Genomic DNA, 20,762 nt, shown 5'->3' on the forward strand with positions numbered 1-20,762 from the left:
TTTTGTGTTAGACTATGACTCAAAATATATTGAAAGACAAATTCTATGTACTAATTTTACACTGACCTTCACACTGCATGGAGTCGGCCACGGCATGTCCGATACGACATATTGAAAAGAGGTTCTCCTCCTATTCTGTGTGGCAGTGGTAAATTTTTGACTTGTTACGTTGTCCCTCTTCCTCACTCCGTATGAAACCCGTAAGCTTAGAATAAATAAATTGGAGATTAAGTAGTTGACATGGCCGACATTTTTTGTGTCCATGCAGTGATGTAAAAAAAAAAAACAATTAAGGAACTCTTGATATCATCATATTCATGTCAAATGTCATATTTTTATTATGTCTACATACACTATATTTGTTAATATAAGTGTACAAGTGACTATGGGGTTGCTATTTAATGACTAAAGGGCTCTAATAAACCGTATTTCGAAGGTTGTAAACAAGTTTTCTGTGCTCCAACTATGAAAGTATTTTTGTGAAAATTAACGTAACATGGTGGGCTCTGGAAGCAATTAACTGTGATAAACGAGGGATTATTGTTTAACTATAATGTGACATCGCCAACCACTGGCCTGGAGTGCATAAGACAGCATTTACCACTTTTCCATGTGTTATACACCTGAACTTTGTTTATCGTCTAATTAGAGACTATGGAGCACCGACTTAAAATGTAATTTTTCCAGATAAAATGACTTCATTTTTAATAATAAATCCTTCTATTTCTTTATTAACAACATCTATCAACAACGTCAATGCATTCTCTGTCCTTTGCCAGCAATAACCACAGGCTGGGAGAGCTCCTCCATTATCATTGTTGAGGGTGCGGTGTATGTTTAATAACCTCCCCATGTTCAACCCAACCCCCTCCGCTCCGCAGATTGGTTATCGATCCCGCTTCCCTTAAACGTAGCGCTGCGTGCGCTCGTTCCTTTAAACCCAGACGTCTAACCGGCGTCCCGGCGCTACTGTATCTTGTTGCATGAAGAATGCTGAACGGGATGAGCCCTGTCATATTCTCCGGCTGCCGCCCTCCTTATAAATAATGATTATTCTAGAGGCCCATCATCAATTCTGCTTTGTGGAGCAATATTTTTCCGCGAGTTTATTTTTCCAATTCAATAGCCGCTCATATTTCATTACCTGAGGTTCTTTTTCTCCGCCGTGAAACCGAGAGCGAGAGGGCTTGTTGTAATCCACGGCGCACAGCAACACAATCAATAAACATGATAGAGAGTCTAATCAATCAATAGCACTTTTCCTGCACATCAATCTGGACATACGAGCTACTGGATAAACTGCTTTCTGATGGATATAGGATTCTTATCAGATTGGGATATTTCATGCGGAAATAAGCAGCTATGAAACTAGCTAAAGTAAAAGCATTATATTGTCCAAGGTTAGGTCTAATTGCTGGTGTTGTTCAATTGGGATGTTTCCAGCAAGAATGTAGGAGGATTTAAAAAAAAAAAAAAAAAAGTATTTTCCACTGCAATTAACAGTCTTCTTGGTGCGGAAAAAGTTTGCTTGAATGTTAGGGGAAAGGGATGATTACAATTATAAATATTGCATTGCATGTACTTTTTGCTCATCTTCACACACGTTGATGACTGTGGTCGTGTGCGGTGTAGTGCGGAGCCGACCGTCTTCGTCTTCCTCCTCTCGCAGTAATGACTGCGTCTGTGCTGGAAATGAGCTGAGCGACCGCGTGCGTGGGTGTATATTCTTGCATTTCAATATGACTCTCATGCACCGTAGCGGCATTCATTAAAACGAAGGGGGCGGGGGCTTGATTCTGACTTCTTGAATGTGACATTTTGAACTGTTTTTATTGCCAGCTGCATCTTTAGAAATGCAGTGGGCCAGATAAATCAGAATATCAACAACAAATACAGAAAAAGAATAATAAGTAAAGGCTATGGATTGAGTTACTAATACTTATGGTCTCAATACGGTACACAGAAATGCAGTACTTAATGAGGAACTAATGACTACTAGCACTGAGAGAATAGATAAGTTGTTATCCTACATATCTGTTATTCCACTCTGATGTTGGCATCCTTCCCTTTCAATACATTTCATTTGAATGGACTTAATTTAAGCTTCACTTTGGAACCACAGCTATAAAGGCATTCAAATACATATTGTTGATAAGTAGTATTCTACACTACATTACATTTAAGATACAACAGAGGAATAGAAGTAGTCTGCCAATGTCATATCTCAAATGGCTTATATATTGGATAATATGAGTGTAATTGTGACTATAGGGGTGTTATGTCATGCCTGGAGGGCTCTAATAATGATAAAAGCTGCAGTTAGAAGGTCATAAACAGGTTTCCTATAGCTAAATGTGAAAATATTCAATTTCTAAACAAAGAATCCGACTTGACGGAAACCTACTTGATGATGCAACAACTGGGGGTTCGGTATCTCGTCTAAGGGTACTTCGACATGGTCACAGGAGGACGCAGGGAGAAGACCAGTCCATCACCTGAACGGCACCTCCCCTCAATTATGCAATCAAACCATTCTACCTTCACCATAGACGTAACAGGCACCCCTGGCTGACAGTATGAAAGTATACCAAGTGTTGGTGTCTTTCTCTCTCGTCCATATGCTGCTTTCAGCCTGTGCACAGTGACAGGCAGCCAGCTGGTCCGTCAAACTGTTCTGTCAGCCTCCCTCCTCTTCAATCAATCATTTCATTAGCAGTTCCACCATTTGGAGGGTGAAAATAACGACTAGAATTGGCGGCTGGGGTAAAATTAGCTGGAGCTCAAAGCCCCGTGGGGTCCCTGCAACCTGCAAAAACAAAAGCATAATTAGGCCCCCCCTGAACCCTCACTGTGTCGCCACACTTGGAATGGCGTTATGAGCCTTAGCTTGTGGCTGCTCTACAAGGAAATCAATGAATCGTAAAAAGCTCTCTGTGACCCGAAACAGCAGTGGGGGGGTCACATAGAAGTGTACACACTGAGCAACGTGGAACACACAAGTGTTTGATCCCGCTGTTTGCAGCAAAAGACCAAGCTACCAGGAGTCCACGACACCAGCTAGCGGTGCACACTGTGGCGTTTCATGGCGAGCAGGCCGCTGTGTTTTGACACTCACAAAAGTCGTTCGCACAGCTTCCACTTAGCCCGACTGTCAGGACCTCAGATCGGTGGAAGACGCCGGGGGCCGCGGGGGGTCTGCTGGTGAATGCTGCCTTATGTTGAGGTGGATTAGAAAGATTTAAGTGCTCAGGATGACTCCTTCATGTCAGGATTGCACTCGTAGCTGGAGGGCTGGACTCCTTTTTTGCAAATGGAAGACACAATGTTTTAGCCTTGCTTTTCTTAGTCATACTGCTCAGGCACAATCCAGACAATAAAACGTCTTTTTAAAACTCTTATCATGCTGGCAGCTTGCAATAATTATGTCCACCAACAAAAGCTTTTCTTCCATTAACGTATATTGTTTTGAGAAGCCAAACCCTTTACTTATGCGGTCCCTCAAATGAAGCAGAACTACTATCATTTCTCCCCATTCTATACTGCTGGTTAGGAGGAGGGAGGACCGTACCACTATCTGGCACTAACATTGGGCCTGGGAGGTCTTTGCTGTACTTTTTCGCCTAGCAAACCCAAGGTAGGTAATACAAAGTTTTACTAGAAAATTGCGGCGCTGCCTGAAGAAATGCGTGAAATGAAATGAAAGGAAATGAAAGGAAATGTATCAACGCTCTTACAGCGGCAAAATGTTACATTTATCTCGACTGAGACGCTCCGCTTTTTTTTTGGCGACTGGCCTCAATCAAATGATTATACGTGCACTGGGTGAAAGCTATTTGTTTCCCTTCACTCTAATGGGCCCCTACATAGGGGCTCTTTCCAGTCCGGTGATCACAACCTTCAATTTCATACATGGCTCTCTGCGTCGGCGCAGGTTGTATGAATTGCAACGGGTCAGGCACATCTCGTTCAGCGTTTCATTATTCATTGTTCTCATTTTCCCTGCGAGATTCATTTCTTTCAGGAAGTCATCTAGAAAACACTGAATGCCTATTTCCTGCTAGCCGCTCTGTGGAGGCGCTGTGGGAAAAGAAGAGGGAGGGCCGGAGGAGGGATGGAGGGAGGAGTATGGAAATGCACTCGATAGAGATGACGGAAAAATCTGCCTTAAGTGAAATTGTTGGCGTGTATTCGTCCGCCGTGCTTATTCATTTATTCATGAAGAGCCACATTAGAACCCTCATACAGTACATGGATTTTTTTTTTGCTCCGTGCATGCATTTACTTAAACACTATCAATGAAAATAACCCAAAGAAAGCCGCTGATAATACATTGTCGTGGTCAGCGTGCTCAATTTTTGGCAACCTGCACATCGCTGAATGTTATCAGAGGCTCTTGGCTGCAGGGCGACTGAAGCAATATGTGCACAATGAGAATGCGGCAGCAGATATGAAACTTTTATATTGTGTATTGTCACTGGCAATGAAAAGCAGCTATCTCCAAATGTAGTTTTTTTCTCAGACTATTATCCCACCCATTTACCCCTTGGAGATCCTAGGGATGTTTTCTGTGTTCAATGTTTTCCTTATTCCAAGCCATCGGGACTGTATGGAATTTCGGAATGTTTTAGAATTATCGCTTTTACACCATTTTTGATACCGCATCTTAAACTAATGTAGTCGTCTATGTTAAGATTTCAGTATGGACTACAGTGGTCCTCAGGTTACGTACGAGTTCCGTGTTGTCATTCATACTGGACACAGAACATACCAATACAGTAGTAAAATACAATAATTAAATGAAACAGTCCACAGGACACGCTCTTTGTCCTTAATTAATGATGCTTGTGATTGTTACTGTCATAACGTATTGGTGCATTCATCCATGGTGCACCTAGCCAGTGCACACCGCATCATTGCAGCGCTTAGTTTTTGAATTCATTTAGGAGAACACCACTACCAGAGAACCTCAGTTATCTTTCTATTTGTCCACCAGATGGCACTATTATTTCCCATTCAAAGCATGCAGGAAACCTTTTGTTTACATGTGTGCCCTGCTACTGAAATAATAACTTTGATAATAATATTTGATGTAGGAGGTGTCAGAAGAGGAGATTAATCATGAGATTAATCTCATGAGATTAAAACGTGGCAAGATTTCTCATTCAGAGAATGAGAGCGCTAGGCCTGGAACAACAACTAATTCATTCATGAAATGACACAATCAATGAAAATAAATAATTTTGGGGTGGGGGGGGTATTATTTCTACCCCAATCACTACCAAAATAGGTGAAATTGAGTGACTTGACGTAACATCCTGGATACGGAGTGACGAGGTGCCCTCATGGCCTCAAATAAAAAGCTCCCCGCGAAGCTGATATCAATCAAAGTCAGGCTGAGGATGACATTACCGAGATGCTGCTGGTGTCACTGGTTGCTGTGGGATCTGTTGTCACATCTCCCCTTCAGAGGATGTCACCTGCTATTGATTGATTTCTTTTAGCACCACATTTAGAGAAACTCTAGCCAAGGTGACACGGGGGCAAGACGCAGAGCTTCTCCTTTACAAACAAGCTCTTAGACGACTTAATTGAATCTCCGGACTCAAGCAAATTAGCATGATGATGTATCGTGTTCTCTGCCTACAAGTCCTAATGGCCCGGTTGTTTGCGAGGCGCCACGTTGAGAACATGAGAGTCTCTCAGCAGCGCCTCTGACTTCCAAGCCTGCTTCACGTTGGCCCCTCTAATGGTACGCCCATAAATAGACTGCAAGTGTGACAAATTGCAATTAAAACATTTAAAAAGGAGACATTTTGTTTGCTATTTAATAGGCGTGTGTGGAAAGGCCACGCGCCTAAAATAATCCCATAGCCAATACAAATACAGATTTGTGACAAGGGCACAATTATTTAAAAGTATTTAATAAGAATTGTTATTGTTACTCTGCAAAAATAAATAAAAATAATATTCACACAAGACAGCATGTGCTGATTTATTAGCATTGTCCATATTTGGGAGCAGTGATGGACAGAAATACTGACATACTGCATCTTTGGTGACGCCTGAAGTATTTATACAGCGCTCACCTGCCCTTTAGCCTGAAGGCACATGTTCTCAAATAGACGTTTTGCACCTTTGCTACCTCAAAATGTCATGGATGTCTGACAACTTTAAGCAGCTTTCAACTTTTTTTTTTTTTTTAATTCTCAAGCGAGCTGACACCTGTCGTCTTGATTAAAGAAATGAATCAGCCTGCTCATGTTCTAAAAATATGTCCGATGAATGTTAGCGCCTGCTTCCCGAGGATCTATAATTAATGTGGTCACATCCAGCGCGGGAAGGAGAAATTTGATGTTCCTCTCTTCCTTCTCTTCCCTCCTTCCCTCCCCTCCAGGTCTCCCCGCTGCAACCCAATAATGCCCAGGAGAACAAAAGCGAGCTGTGAAAGCATAAATAGAAGCATGGTATCAAAACTCTCCATTCACCGCCATTGCTGTTCTGACAGCTGACTGTGCTAATTAGCCATCAAAGGTCTCCTCCTTATAGCAGGAGCTAACACCCCTTTCAATATCATTACAGCTGGCAGGGCTCGTTCACACGGTTTGCTGCTCCATGGCATCAGCATCACGTTGAAATGTTAACAAACTTTCACTTTATTCCTAAAATGAAAACAATAGTCGCTAAAGTGGCAGCTTGCCGGTGTCACCTAGGATATATTTAGCTTTTTTCCCGTTTTTCCTGCAATGCTTATTCAAAATGCAATAAAAAAAAACAAATGTGACAAACTGCTGGGTACAATATGACTTCTGCGCTTGACAATAGTTAAGAAAAAAACAAACAATTTACATTGTGGAGACATCAGTCACTCATTGTTAGGATGATGGTTAGGGGGTAATGGTTAAGGTTAGAAGTAGCGTTAGCATTAGAGGGTTAGTGTAGATTAGTGTAGTGGGTTTGCAGTAGGGATGAGTGAGTACTCGGAATGGGCGGGGCATAAACCGGAAGTTTTAATTTCCTCAAAGGGGGAGGGGAATGAACCGAAAATGGGTGTGGATTAACTGAAAATGGGCGTGGCTTATATCGGTACATTTGAACCAAAATCTGAAATGACCATAGATTGCATATTATTCAACTATGCTTAAAGACTTTTTAGAGAATGAGTGGGACAGCACTTACTTTCACACAGTCTTTCCTGTAGTCTTCCCTTCGATCCAGTATATTGTACCCACAAGCTCCACAAGCTGCTGTAGCCTCCACACAGTCTGCACGCAGGGAAAGTTCCTACTTCACTAAAAGTGCTCTGAGTGCTCCCAAATCCGCGCTCAAACTGTACTCACCACGTACGGATTCCCAAATTTTGTCCACGTCTTTGCAAGTAGACAGCACACATTTAGAAGTACCGCAACTTGGAATCGCGTCGCGCACAAACACGAGACAGACACACCTGCTGGCAGTAGGGGCAGTGGCTGTGCGTGATTAGCCAATCGCAGAGCTGGAGAGTTAATATGTTGCCCAATTGTTTTTTTTTTAAATAAACTTTATTTAAACTAAACGACCATATACAAACACAATAAGGATTTCCCTTACAGATAATTGACAGCTTTTTTATTGGAAAAAAGTAATTTAAATAATTTTTTAATCGGAAAAAATGCATTATCCGTAACGGTGGCAATCTCAAAGTGCTACAGAGAAAAAAAGCAAGTTTATTGACAAAGCAAAATTAAACCTGTGAAATTTAGAGTGTTTGCACAGAGCAAGGAGGGGCAGCCCGGCAGCTGCCCTGCTAAGGAGCGCTGACACACAGCGATGATGAGGGACATGGACCTCCATGTTGAGATACCAGAGAACAGTGCAACTCCAGTCTATATTGATATGAACGACATGTTTGTCATGCTTAAAAGAAACACCAATATTTTCAAAATATTGCTACATCTCTGGAACATATCCTGTGAAAAACAGTCACATTAAATTGGTGTTGGACAGCTTTATTGGTGCAGGTTGCTTTATTGGGCCTTTGTGGCGTCGTTGATATGCGACACCCTGCTGGCTGCCATGGTTTATTAATCTGCACGTCACTGTCAATGCAAGCTAGAGTGGACTCTGTTTAGTTTGACTTCATCAAAGGGACCCCCCCTTGGGCCTCCCCCCTTATGTGCCTTACATTTTGTCACTGATGACAAATAAGGCTCATTTAATCTCAATGACTGCTTGGGAGACAAACGACTGATGGGAAATTGTCTTGTTTGCCGAGGGTACAGGTGGCCGTTTTTGCATAGTGCAATTGGCTCGTTAAAGGTTGACTCACCCCATAAAATCTCTCATTTTAAGAACTGCCACTTTCTATTAATACGAATGGCAGACAATCTGCTCAATTATGCAAATGGTGTGTTAGAAATGAAACTGCCCCGCTGCTGTTGTCTTGGCTTTTTCTCATTGCTGTGTATCCGCAGGTAGCTGCGGGGGTCAAAAGGGCAAAGATCGGCGCATATGCTTTCCGGTTTTGCAGAGTTGTCGTCCGTTAATGGGAGGTGCCGATGATGTCAGAACGCTTGTCAGTGCAATTTCAGAGACGTGTGAGTTCACGTCGCCTTTGGCCTCCATGTTACCGTGTTTACGATAAGCAACACATTAGGAGGTGGGGACAAATCGGTTTGATGACTAACAAGGTGATAATGCCACGTCATGCCCAATGATGTCCGCAGTAGGTGGCCGTCAAAGCGCGACGAGACCTGCACAGACCTCCACTACACAATATGAAGTCCTCATTATTCACGTTGCGAAACATACCTACTGATTGAATGAGTTAAATACAGTATTAAATGTGTCCTCTACTCCATCCATACATTCTCTTTTTATACCGCTTATCCTCATTAGGGCCGTAGGAGTATGCTGGAGCCTATCCCAGCTGTCTTTGAGCAGCTGGGCACATTCATTCATTCATTTTCTACCACTTATCCTCACGAGAGTCGCAGGGGTGCTGGAGCCTATCCCAGCTGTATTCAGGCGAGATGCGGGGTACACCCTGGACTGGTGGCCAGCCAATCACAGGGCACATATAGACAAACAACCATTCACACTCACATTCATACCTATGGACAATTTGGAGTGGCCAATTAACCTAGCATGTTTTTAGAATGTGGGAGGAAACCGGAGTCCCTGGAGAAAACCCACGCATGCACGGGGAGAACATGCAAACTCCACATTAAACCTAAAATATAGTAACACTAAAGCTAAGCTACACTAAAATCTGAGTCAAAGGGGACCTATTATGCTTTTCCCACTTTTCTGAGCTATAAATGTAGTTAGAATGTTGTATTCTTGTGTAAACCATGAAACCAAGTTTCAGATAATAAGGTTTGCGTATTTGAAAGAAGTTTGGGCTGGCTCAAAATACTCGGTTTCAGAAGGCGTGGTAAAACTGTCCATTTGTGATGTCACAGAGGGGTGGACTTCCTTATATGGACGTGACTGTAAGCCAGATAAGCTCTTTGTCCTCCCACAAGCTCCACTCCTCGGTTTACGAAACAAGCTCAGGCAGACGTTATTGTCTTTGGTGATTTTTTTTGTGGTTAGGAAGCACTTTGGGCGGGCCGTGGGGGGAATAAATTAAAACAGACCGTTTTGGCGGGAAGCACAAATCAAAGGAAATACAGCTGGAATATATGCATATTCATATATTATTATTATTATTTATCATATATATATTAATTTATACTATTGTTTATATTATTATTATTACAAATGAACTATAAACAAATTATTATTTATCTTTTTTTGTCTCTGGTATTATACAGGAGCCAGGCAACAGGCAATCAGTGTTTTATATCAACTTTCTGATGAGTGTAAAAGTTACTCCTGATTTCCAAAGTAGTTTTTTTTCCATCAATTTACTGGTGCACACACGGCTGCAGAGTCAATTTAAGCTCACTAAATCATGCTTACTAAAGAGGTTAGGGCATCATCCTTAAAATAAAACAACATCACAGGAAAGCGTGACCTAGCATCAATTGCGAATGTTTCTATCTTGTGGCATTTATCCGCGTCTTACTGCCCGACGTCTGACAGCAGGATGCGAGCCCGCGAGAACATGAAAGCCATCACGCTCCGATGTAAGATGACACCGGGCCGCTCATTTGCTTTCCGAGGTGAGAAGTCCTCAACGGCGTGGTGCCGAATGACCTTGGCAGTTGTGTGTAGCACCCCCGGGGAAGAAGCCAATGAATGGATAACCTTCACATGATATCTTAAACTTCTTTCCATACTAATCACCGCAACGCCGAGATGTGTCCCTCGTGGATGAAGTTTGGACTAAAGCAAACCAGATGTATCACCTTTTCAATATTGGTGTGTGTGCGTGGTGGTTTTGTTGCCAAGCTAGTATAGTTTTTGCCCCTTTTTTTTCCTATTTGTAAAAGATAACTAGCTGAAGAAGTGACTGAAGCTTCTCCTCTTCTGGGTTTCCACGGGAACATTTGCATAACATTTTCGCCCGGCGTGGAGCTCTGATGAGTAGGAGGTCCCTCTCGCTCGGTGAGATATATAGCAAGCCAAGTGTGAAATAAAACACACGATGAGACTTGGTAATTCTCGCAGATTGTCAACAACTGGGCCATGAGCGGGTTCCAGGAATGTGGAGTACATTTCTCCGCCTGGATGTGTAAGAAGTGTGTTCATTTTCACTTGACTCACATACACATGAGGATAAACCACTAGCGGTAGAAGAGGTGGGTCCTCCATGTATTGTAGGGGTAATATTGCTTGAAAATATTTTCCGTGCAGGTTTTCTCAACTTCCTAGGCCAGAAAGGAGCCTTGGAGGCAACCTGAAAAACACAACATTGAGACTGTGAGAAATGATTATTATTAGATTCGGTCTGTTAGCATAGTGCACTTTCAGTCTAAGAGATTCTCATAGAAGGCCTTCTTGACACTCTACTCACACAGCACAACTACAGTTGCACAACACGTACAGACAGTTCCTCTCACACAAACTTAACTTTCACTTTCCAGGTGCAACGGATGCCAACCAGAGTATGTTGGTAAAACCTCACGGCCACGGCCTTAAGAGCTGCATTGGATGCTCTGTGGACAGCCGGGGCTTTTCATGGAACGGTCAGCGCACTCATACTGACGTTCCTGTGTTCAAGCCCCGGAGGAGACAACGTGAAGCTTAAATTTCACTTTGTAGCCATTCTGAGCTTTCATTCTGAGCCCTTTTGTCTGTCTTCCTATGATGATGATCAGATTCCAGTGCTCTAACCAAATATACTGCTGTTATTATTTGAATATAATATAAATATGTCAATGTTGTGATCATTAGCTACTTTTACTATAGCAACGAGGAATTACAAAATGGCTTACATTTAGAAGCTTTCCCTGTCCAGAAAATGGCTTCTTACATTCATTCTTTCATTTTGTACCGCTTATCCTCAAGAGGGTCGCGGGGGTGCTGGAGCCTATCCCAGCTGTCTTTGGGCTAGAGGCGGGGTACACCCTGGACTGGTGGCCTGCCAATCACAGGGCACATATAGACATATATATATATATAGACATATATAGACAAACAACCATTCACACTCACATTCATACCTATGGACAATTTGGAGTCGCCAATTAACCTAGCATGTTTTTGGAATGTGGGAGGAAACCAGAGTACCCGGAGAAAACCCACGCATGCACCGGGAGAACATGCAAACTCCACACAGAGATGGTGGGATTGAACTCGGGTCTCCTAGCTGTGAGGTCTGCGCGCTAAGCACTCAACCGCCGTGCAGCCCTGGCTTCTTACAGCAACCTAAAAAATTCAGATCTCACAATAACATTTTTCATCCAACCTTTACAAACAGAAGAAAATATACCACTCAATAAAGTGGCATTTTCTGCTATTAGGGGGTCCTTCCAGGGCCCCCAATCAAGGAGGGGAGGTTTCCCTGACCTCTTGCCCAGAAAAAGGTTTGTGGCATCACCCTTAAAAGAATGGCATTTTGCAATAACCTTACCAAACAAATAAAAAAGTAGCATTTCGGTTGCTGCCAGGACCCCTAATAACAATGAATTGGAAGGTTTTCCACACCTCCCAGCCAAAAATGAGGCAAAAATTACAATTGCATGAAAAAGTGGAATTTTTGGAATCAGGGTTTTGAAGGTTTCCTGAACCTCCTGGCTGAAAAGGACCACATCAGAAGCAGTCAGTATGTGCTAATGTCACTAAAGGTGTAATTAGAGCCTCACTTGTATCAATCACCCATCAGCTGTACCATCATATTTTCATCATCAATTACCTCCAACACTTTAGACACTAATCAGACGTATACTCGGTCAATTATTCCAACGGCAATTTAGCTAATCTCCTCCTCGCATAGACAACAATGGCTTGGAATCAATATGTAAATGTGAATCATGCTGGGAAGCCATTTGCACTTGCAGAGAAGAGGAAAAAAATCAGACTCCTCAAATACAATGTATTTGCCGTGAAGATTAACTGTAGACTATGTTTTCTTCCTGTACATTTTTCTTGACACTTTTTAATTAACATAGATTTCATACGAAATGACTGATTTTCACCTGGGAGTGAGACGTCTAAGTTTAGCAGCTGCTATACGTCTTACTTCCCAACGTGACAAGAGACCCCCGAGCGCCGCTCCCTATGAATAGAAGCCATATCTAATCTCATTTTATTTCCGATCACCCCTTAAATGAATCACATTAAACTTAAAATAAATGTGACTTTACTCCTCGTCAGTCAGCCCAGCTGTGAGCTTTCTTTACAGCAAGATCAGCTGCTTAGAAAGAGTAGAAAAGTACAAGCTGCTGTAAAAGTGAAATATTGCTGCAGGTTGTGACCTGCTGTTTAGAGAGCAGCAAATGTTGCAAAAAACAATAAGTGTGAATATTGATGAGGCTGGCAGCCGATGCAAAGAGAAAATGCATCTACTGTATGTTGTTACATTTTTACTGTGAGAGACAAACAGCCCCTGGCTTCACTCCAGTTAAGATGAGATTCAGGGCAAGTTGTTTACTTGAACTTTTCTTCAACTGTTCATCTATTTATTGCAGTGGAGCACAGCAATGAGCCAGATGTTGTTAACTCTCGCTGTCGAGCTAAATTATTGAGAGTAACAATATGTACAACTAGAATAACAGCCAATGTAACAAAGGCCAGGCTGTGTATACCTGCACTGGACAGTGAGTTGTTGTAGGCCACTTCCTGGTTCATGGACGATGACAAATACGATTGGACTTTCCCACTTTTTGTTCTGGGGAAGGGAAGTCAACACATCCTGACTCCAAAAACCAAAAATGTACTACAGACTAAAAAAAAAAAAAACTCTGACGTTTGTTTTTGTTTCATTTCCTGTACACTTGTTAGCTAGCAGGTTAGTTCCTGATTCATGGAGGATGATGTCAGGCCATTGGACCGAACCATTTTTCAATCGGGGCGGGGGAAATGGGTACATTTCATATTAAACACCAAAAGTGAAAAAGCCTTGTTATTGTTCATTCACCTTACAGTTTCTTATCTAGCAGGCTAACAAACAAAATATTACTGGAACAAAAGTGATAAATGGTGGAGCTGCATTTTTTACTGATTGTTAGCTTGCAGGCTACTTCCTGGTTCATGAGGGATGACGTTATATTATTGGACTGGACCATTTTGGATTCTGGGGAAGGGGAAACTGTTCAACAAGCAATAAATTTGTAACTATACTCTTATCATGTTTGTTTGCTAGCTAGCCAGCCACTTCCTGGGTCAAGTTGACAGGATTGTAGGCATTTTTATGGCGCAAGTTGCAAATATATAAAATAATTTCCTCTGAGGGGCGGCACGGCGGTCTGGTGGTTAGTGCGCAGACCTCACAGCTAGGAGACCATGGTTCGGTCCCCGCCCTCGGCCATCTCTGTGTGGAGTTTGCATGTTCTCCCCGTGCATGCGTGGGTTTTCTCCGGGTACTCCGGTTTCCTCCCACATTCCAAAAACATGCTAGGTTAATTGGCCACTCCAAATTGTCCATAGGTATGAATGCGAGTGTGAATGGTTGTTTGTCTATATGTGCCCTGTGATTGGCTGGCGACCAGTCCAGGGTGTACCCCGCCTCTTGCCCGAAGACAGCTGGGATAGGCTCCAGCACCCCCCGCGACCCTCGTGAGGAAAAAGCGGTAGAAAATGAATGAATGAATGAATTTCCTCTGAGAAAAGTGAATGAAAAAGCTATAGTTATGTATTTTCATCAATTATTAAATCTGGGGTGTTGGAAAAGGTAAGAAATATGAATGACTACATGCATATTTGTTTTTGTTTGTTAGCTAGCGGATGACGTCATTGTTGATATAGGATTATCCACATAAGTCTAACAAAGATTGACTGTATGTTTCTGGCCACCGAATGAATGTCCAATAGTCACTCTGCCTCGTGTTTAATTTCCTGACGGGGGAAATCTCTGGCTCATTAAGTGCTAAATGCTCCGTAGGTATGTACACTAGCTAAATTTGTGTGTACATTGAACGCCTGCAAAAATGTAGCATGACCTTAAATGAAGTCAACAACTACCACGAATGAAGCTGGTCAACTTTTCAGGACAGGAAGTAGATGAAGTACCCGTCCTCTATGAGATGTAATCATCCTCTCCGTACTTCACAGGTGGATTTCAGTGCTTGCTATCATTGTAAAACAAAATCATCGGCTTCATTTTCCTGCTAATGGAGACACAGGCGGACCTCTGATTAAAATGTCAGTGCCACCAAGGCGAAACCTCACTATGACCCGCCTGTGTTTGAATTAATGAGCTATTTAGGCAGCGGTTTTCTTCCTCCACCCGAGCCCACTTGCCCAGAGCTGCGGTGGTGTGATTATCCTAAGCTGTGGAGTGCATTTGTGTCGATTAATTTTCATCTGACACTAAGTAGGCAGGCTCATATTCTGCTGCTCGCATGCTGAGGGTCAGCAGTCACTTTGAACTGACGGACACTTTGACATTTAAGCTCACACAGCTACTAGGAGCGCTAACTACTAGCGAGTATCCCGTGACATTGGGTGCGACGCTATTTATATGTAAATTATCGCTTGTTAAGTATATATTCATTTACAGTATACGTTCTCAAAATGACATACGATAAAAAGTCACACGTTTGGAATAATGACCTGCGTAGTAGAAGTAGCAAAAAGCTAAGTATTTTTGCAGGAAAAAGTTTGAGAAGCACAGATTTAGCCGATTGTTTATTTGATAACTTGCTGCCCCCAAGTGACTTGGATCTTAGACAAGCCATGCTAGCTCATGATATGTTGTGTTTTTGTGCTGGTAGCTGGTCTATGCTGGTCTGGAAGACCATATGGGAGACATATTTTGTGTTTCCATGCTGGTAGCTGGTCTGGTGGACCAGCATACATTGTATGTTTGTGCTGGTCTGGAAGACCAGTATACCAGCATGAGCAGCATATGTTGTGTTTTCGTGCTGGTATACTGGTCTGGAAGACCAGACCATATTTTGTGTTTCCGTGCTGGTAGCTGGTCTGGTGGACCAGCATACATTGTGTTTTCGTGCTGGTAGCTGGTCTGGGAGACCTTAGTTTGTTGCAATAGGGTGCTGCCCCCTAGTGCTTTGGAGTTGAGTCTTTCCAGCCTTGACAATCTTTAGCTTTAATCTAGTTGATTGATTTGTTGGAAATGCACTTGAGCAAAGTGATTTGTTAAATCCAAAAACAAAAATTGAACTTGTACTTTGATTTCCCAGGTGGGTATAAACACAGAATTTAATCCAGAAAAGAGAAATGAATGACCATTAACATATTGAAATTTGACAGGTGCCGTATTGATACATACCATGTCTGTCCTTTTGAAAAGGCAAGATGACATGCACACAAAAGACAGTGGATTTATGCGTGTCAGTGGTTAGACAGAGGAAGAAACGATCTTCAGCAAAGGGAACAAATCATTTGATGAACTGCCAGAGGCTTTCACTGCCGCCGTTTATTGTGGCGATGCAGGAGTACGACAAAGAGCCGTGACAAATAGCTTTGACACCCAACTCAGTGATACAAACATCAGGTTTTGTGTCTCAAACCACAGAGACCCGCCGGAGCCTTCGTGATGAATCACATAGCAGCGAGAATCTGTCTGCCAGCTCGCAAACTTTCAGCTGTCAAATATCGAGCAGTCAGCACTTGAGTGGGGGGGGGGGGGGGGGGGGGGGGGAATAAATACCACAACGTGTTCCTGCATCGCTAATTTATTTGGTAATTATGGCTTGGAAGTCTTGATTTGACCTCCACTAGAAGTACTTAAGGTTACTCGGTTTGATGGTTTTCTTAACAAAGCATTCAACATTTGGAATGTCCTTTTTGAGGGGCGTTCAAGGTGCGCTCATGACATGTGGAAATGTCACAACTGAACACATCACCCCTCCATTAGCCATTTGAAAAGGAATATACACTTTCAGCACCTCTCATAATTGATGGCCGCCCTCCTCCTCATGTCTCCACAGTATGATTAGACCCGCGCTAACCCCCTCCCCCCACGTGTCTTCAATTCTGAATTGCGGCCCATAAAATCTTTTCTACCTTCCACAATGGCTTGGCTGTTGATTTTTTTTTTCCCTGTCACACCCCCTGAAGATAAGTAGCCATAGTAGTACGGTCCATTATAAATACAGCTTCCTCTATTCATGAGCGGGTCTCTGTAGGATTGAGAAGCCGGTGATTAATTTGATTGGTTTTTCCCTTTGGCGCTACATTTGCCGACTTTCTGAGTTTTCCCAGCGAGCCGAGCAGATGGGATGTCCATGTGACTCCTGATGACGTTTATGTTCCATCTCACCTCTGTCGTCACTTAAATTAGCACTTTCGGGTCTTTCAGGCGGCGAATCCCAGTTGCATTATTGCCAAATGTAATACCACAAATGATATCAAGACTTCAGACCACAATCCATTTTTATCCAGTTTGAATGAGCTCCCATGAAAGCAGTTAAGTAATACTTCTACAACTAAAATTATTACATTCTTTACATTTTTTCACATACCTGAGCGAATTATTTTGAAATAAATAATAAAAAATAAGCATATATTTTCCGTAAATATTTGAAAAATCAGCTTCCTGTTTCCAATCCTAATACACTCTGCTCGGTTATTCTCTCCTTATGGCTTTGCTTTATGAATAATTAAAGTAAGATGACAAAACCTTCCAAAGCAGCACAACTGTGCGGAATATACACGAATATTATACACTATTTTTTATAATAAGCTTAGATGAAGGCTGAGAGGATGGATAGGCGGCCCTTGCATTATTCATACATTCAACCATATGGTACCGATTAGATCATTTTAATCCTGGACTAAAGTTTACAATGAAGAACAGGCGAACTCTTTGGGCTATGATACTCTAACAGTTCTTATTTTTAAGCGCTTTATGGAAAGTTAGGCAACAGGTGTTGCTCGCAATGTACAATATATAATTAGTGTGTATAGCAGGTAATCAAACAACAAGTAATTGCATATGCTTGTGTGATTAAACCTTGCCGTTTGTGTTGATTACCTGCTGAAAAACACTCAATTCAAGACGCAAATGCTAGCTTCATTGTTAACCTGCACACCTACACATGTGCATACTTTATTAGCCCCACATGAGTGTTAAATATGTATTAAAAAGAATGGAGTCATTGAGTATATTTGGCATATATGTATTAAAAAAAAAAGATATGGGCTCATCATTAAAAATCAATGTAAGCCCTTCAGAGCTGAGCAGAGATGATTTCACGCCCGGCTGCGTCATTTGCTAGGTGATACGCTCCCACATGCCCACAATATCAGAGTGTGACGTCCTTGGTGTGGCCTCCCCACGTGAGGCTCAGCGCGATGGACTAATGGAGCCAGGAGAACAGCACCAGGCTGCTACGAGAGGGAAGTTTCTCTCATTCATATTCGCCATATCCGCCTAAATTAACCAGAAAGTTGCCAAAAAATAAAACATATGCGGCTCCATGAGTGGTTTGTGTGCCGGTGATTAATGTGATATTCTTAGGCGCTCCTTAGCAGACAAGATGTTCAATCAAGTATGCATGACTTGACCTTAATGGCTTTTTCACTCCAAGGCTTGGCTTGGTTATTAGAGAACCAGCTCGTGTGGAACAACCTTGTCCCCCCCGGGAGGAAAATTACAACAGTTGAGAGGAAAAGCACATTATGGCGGGAGGAACGCGCCGCTTCTACACTTGGCTTGTGTGCAAACTTCAGCTTCCAATGCACCAAAGAAAATGTTCCATCTGCTGCACGACTGCATATTTCTCCCCCCTGCTATTTATCCCATGTTGATTAGCAGGCCTGTCACAACTTTAAACACTCGTCATTTGTGGCGCCACGCAAATGCCATCACGATTGCCTTCATTTGCTCCCATGATCATTTGAGGATATTGTTTTATGAGACCTTTACGCATTGTGGAGAGGAAATGGTGGCATCTGGTTAAAACAGTCGCGGCCATCGCGGAGACGAGGCTGCATCATCCGGTTCTGTTTACCCCCATTCCAATTCACGCGCGCTGGTAAATAAGCAAACAAAATGGCCCGGAGCAACATTCATTTTCTCCTCCAGCTGTGTACTCTAATTGGGATAATAAGCCAAGAGGTTATCAGCTCGGCGAGGCAGCGCCATTATTTCATTTAGAAGCACCTTGTTCCATATATTTTATACATTCCTTCATCTCCTTCAGCAGCACCTGATCTATGGACTTGTGGAATATAAGCCTATACCTTATACTCATTCAAGATGTCACAAAAGACCCCACAACGACACCCAAATTGAGTGGCTGGGTGGCGTACATGACATTAAGAAAACATTTTGATAACCCCCCCCCCCCCCCCCCCCCCCCCCAGACCTTTGGGATAAAGTCAGACAAGACAAAAATGTATGTATCCCATTACCTCTGGTGTCTTCACCAACAGTAAAATATGGTGGTGGTAGTGTTGATGGTCTGGGCCACTTTTGCAAGCTTCCGGACCTGGAAGACTAAAAATAAAAAAATGGATCAGAATGAATCACTTGATTGCACTTGTTGCTGCTAAGAGTGGCCCAACCAGTCCTTAGGTTTAGGGGGCAATCCTTTATAAATAACTGATACATACGTAAACACACTGTAGAGTGCCATTCAAATATATACATAGAAACAAATACCATAGTCAATACCATAACCTGAACACTTGGAAGTGGAATTTTGTATAGAATTTTGAAAAATGGTAAAAAAAACCACAAGCCATAATTACCGTATTATGTATTACCATCGCAAAAGGGCAAAAATGCACAATTAGGTAGAAAAAAACATACATAAGTCGCACTGGAGTATAAGTCGCATTTTTTGCGGGTAATTTATTTTACCAACTACTTGACCAAAAAAGACATTACGTCCTCTTAGAAGGCAAGTTCTATCAATAAAACGTTCGCACACTCAGTAATACAACACATTTGAAATGATAAACATATTAATGCTAATGAATGATGCTGAATGAACAGATGGATTTGGAGTCACGGTGTAGAAATGAGATGGAACTGGTTTTAAAATTAAAATTAAAATTAAAATTAAAATTAAAATTAAAATTAAAATTAAAATTAAAATTAAAATTAAAATTAAAATTAAAATTAAAATTAAAATTAAAATTAAAATTAAAATTAAAATTAAAATTAAAATTTAGCTTGGAAAAAAGCAAAGCAGGGCATGTTTTCCAAATTCAATTGATCTCAAGTCAGTTATAATATATTAATAATATATCATATTAATAATATTTATATATTATTACTTTATATTAAAATGTTAATTAATTTTAATTTTAATTTTAATTTTAATTTTAATTTTAATTTTAATTTTAATTTTAATTTTAATTTTAATTTTAATTTTAATTTTAATTTTAATTTTAATTTTAATTTTAATCGACTTGCGACTTATACTCCAGTGCGACTTATGTATGTTTTTAATTTTAATTTCAATTTCAATTTAAATTTTTCCATTCAACAGAGCAGAAGGGCTGCTTGATGTGGAAGTCCTATTCATTAAATATGCTCATCACACTGGCAACAATGGCATGTTGGTGGTCAAACTGTGGTCAAACTCATTGAACCATTACAACAAACCAAAGTCTCCTGCACTGTTTTTCATTTATTTGCACGGTTTGGGAATAATTAGGATTATATTCTGTTCATAAATAGTCTGTTTTGGGGTTTATTAACATTTGAGAGAGTAAAGGTACACCTTGCCATGTACGTGCTGATTCCTTAAAGAACCAGGACCTTGATGGTTGTATTATTCAATTGATTGTCTTTTATTTTGGTCTTGTCTGAGTGATGCCATCAAGCCTATTTGTGTCAAATTGATTTGCCAGCTGTCGCCACACGCACACCTGAAGCTGTCAATTAATACTCTATTCTTTTTTTGGAGCCCGGGGTGTTCCTATTCATGTGTTTTTATGTGATTTTTGCATCGTAGGTGTGCAATATATCATCATCTTTCATTAAAACTGACCTTTACTGTCTGGCCGCGGACTTTTCCTTTTCTTTTCTTTTCATTTTCACGCAATTAAAACACCAACAGCGAGCTGAAAACTGTTCCGTCATGAGAAGTTGTTGAGTTTATGATGAATAGCAGCCAATCTGTGTGTCTCCAGAGGGTAAACATGTCTGACATTTTAGTTTTGACCTTATCCCTGCTCTTTTTGTGTGAAAAAAAGATGGATAAGAGTACTTTATCTCATCGTTACAGAATAATGGGACTTAACAAGGGGTCCTTGTT

At 41.5% G+C, this 20,762-nt stretch overlaps 1 protein-coding gene across 1 annotated transcript in view; it reads right to left on the reverse strand.

Annotated features, from left to right (window-relative positions):
• Nucleotides 1–5,920: 5,920 nt before the first annotated feature.
• Nucleotides 5,921–20,762, reverse strand: part of fam135b (family with sequence similarity 135 member B) — a 71,479-nt gene continuing 56,637 nt past the window's right edge. The window contains exons 25-28 of the mRNA XM_058046656.1: nucleotides 18,907–18,991; nucleotides 7,338–10,822; nucleotides 7,177–7,262; nucleotides 5,921–6,439 (exon numbers count right to left, since the gene is read on the reverse strand). The gene's annotated coding sequence lies outside the window, so the exon portion shown is untranslated. The remainder of the gene's footprint in view (nucleotides 6,440–7,176; nucleotides 7,263–7,337; nucleotides 10,823–18,906; nucleotides 18,992–20,762) is intronic.

This window comes from Doryrhamphus excisus, chromosome 14 (genome assembly GCF_030265055.1).
Source record: "Doryrhamphus excisus isolate RoL2022-K1 chromosome 14, RoL_Dexc_1.0, whole genome shotgun sequence".
In the NCBI taxonomy this organism is placed as follows: domain Eukaryota; kingdom Metazoa; phylum Chordata; class Actinopteri; order Syngnathiformes; family Syngnathidae; genus Doryrhamphus; species Doryrhamphus excisus.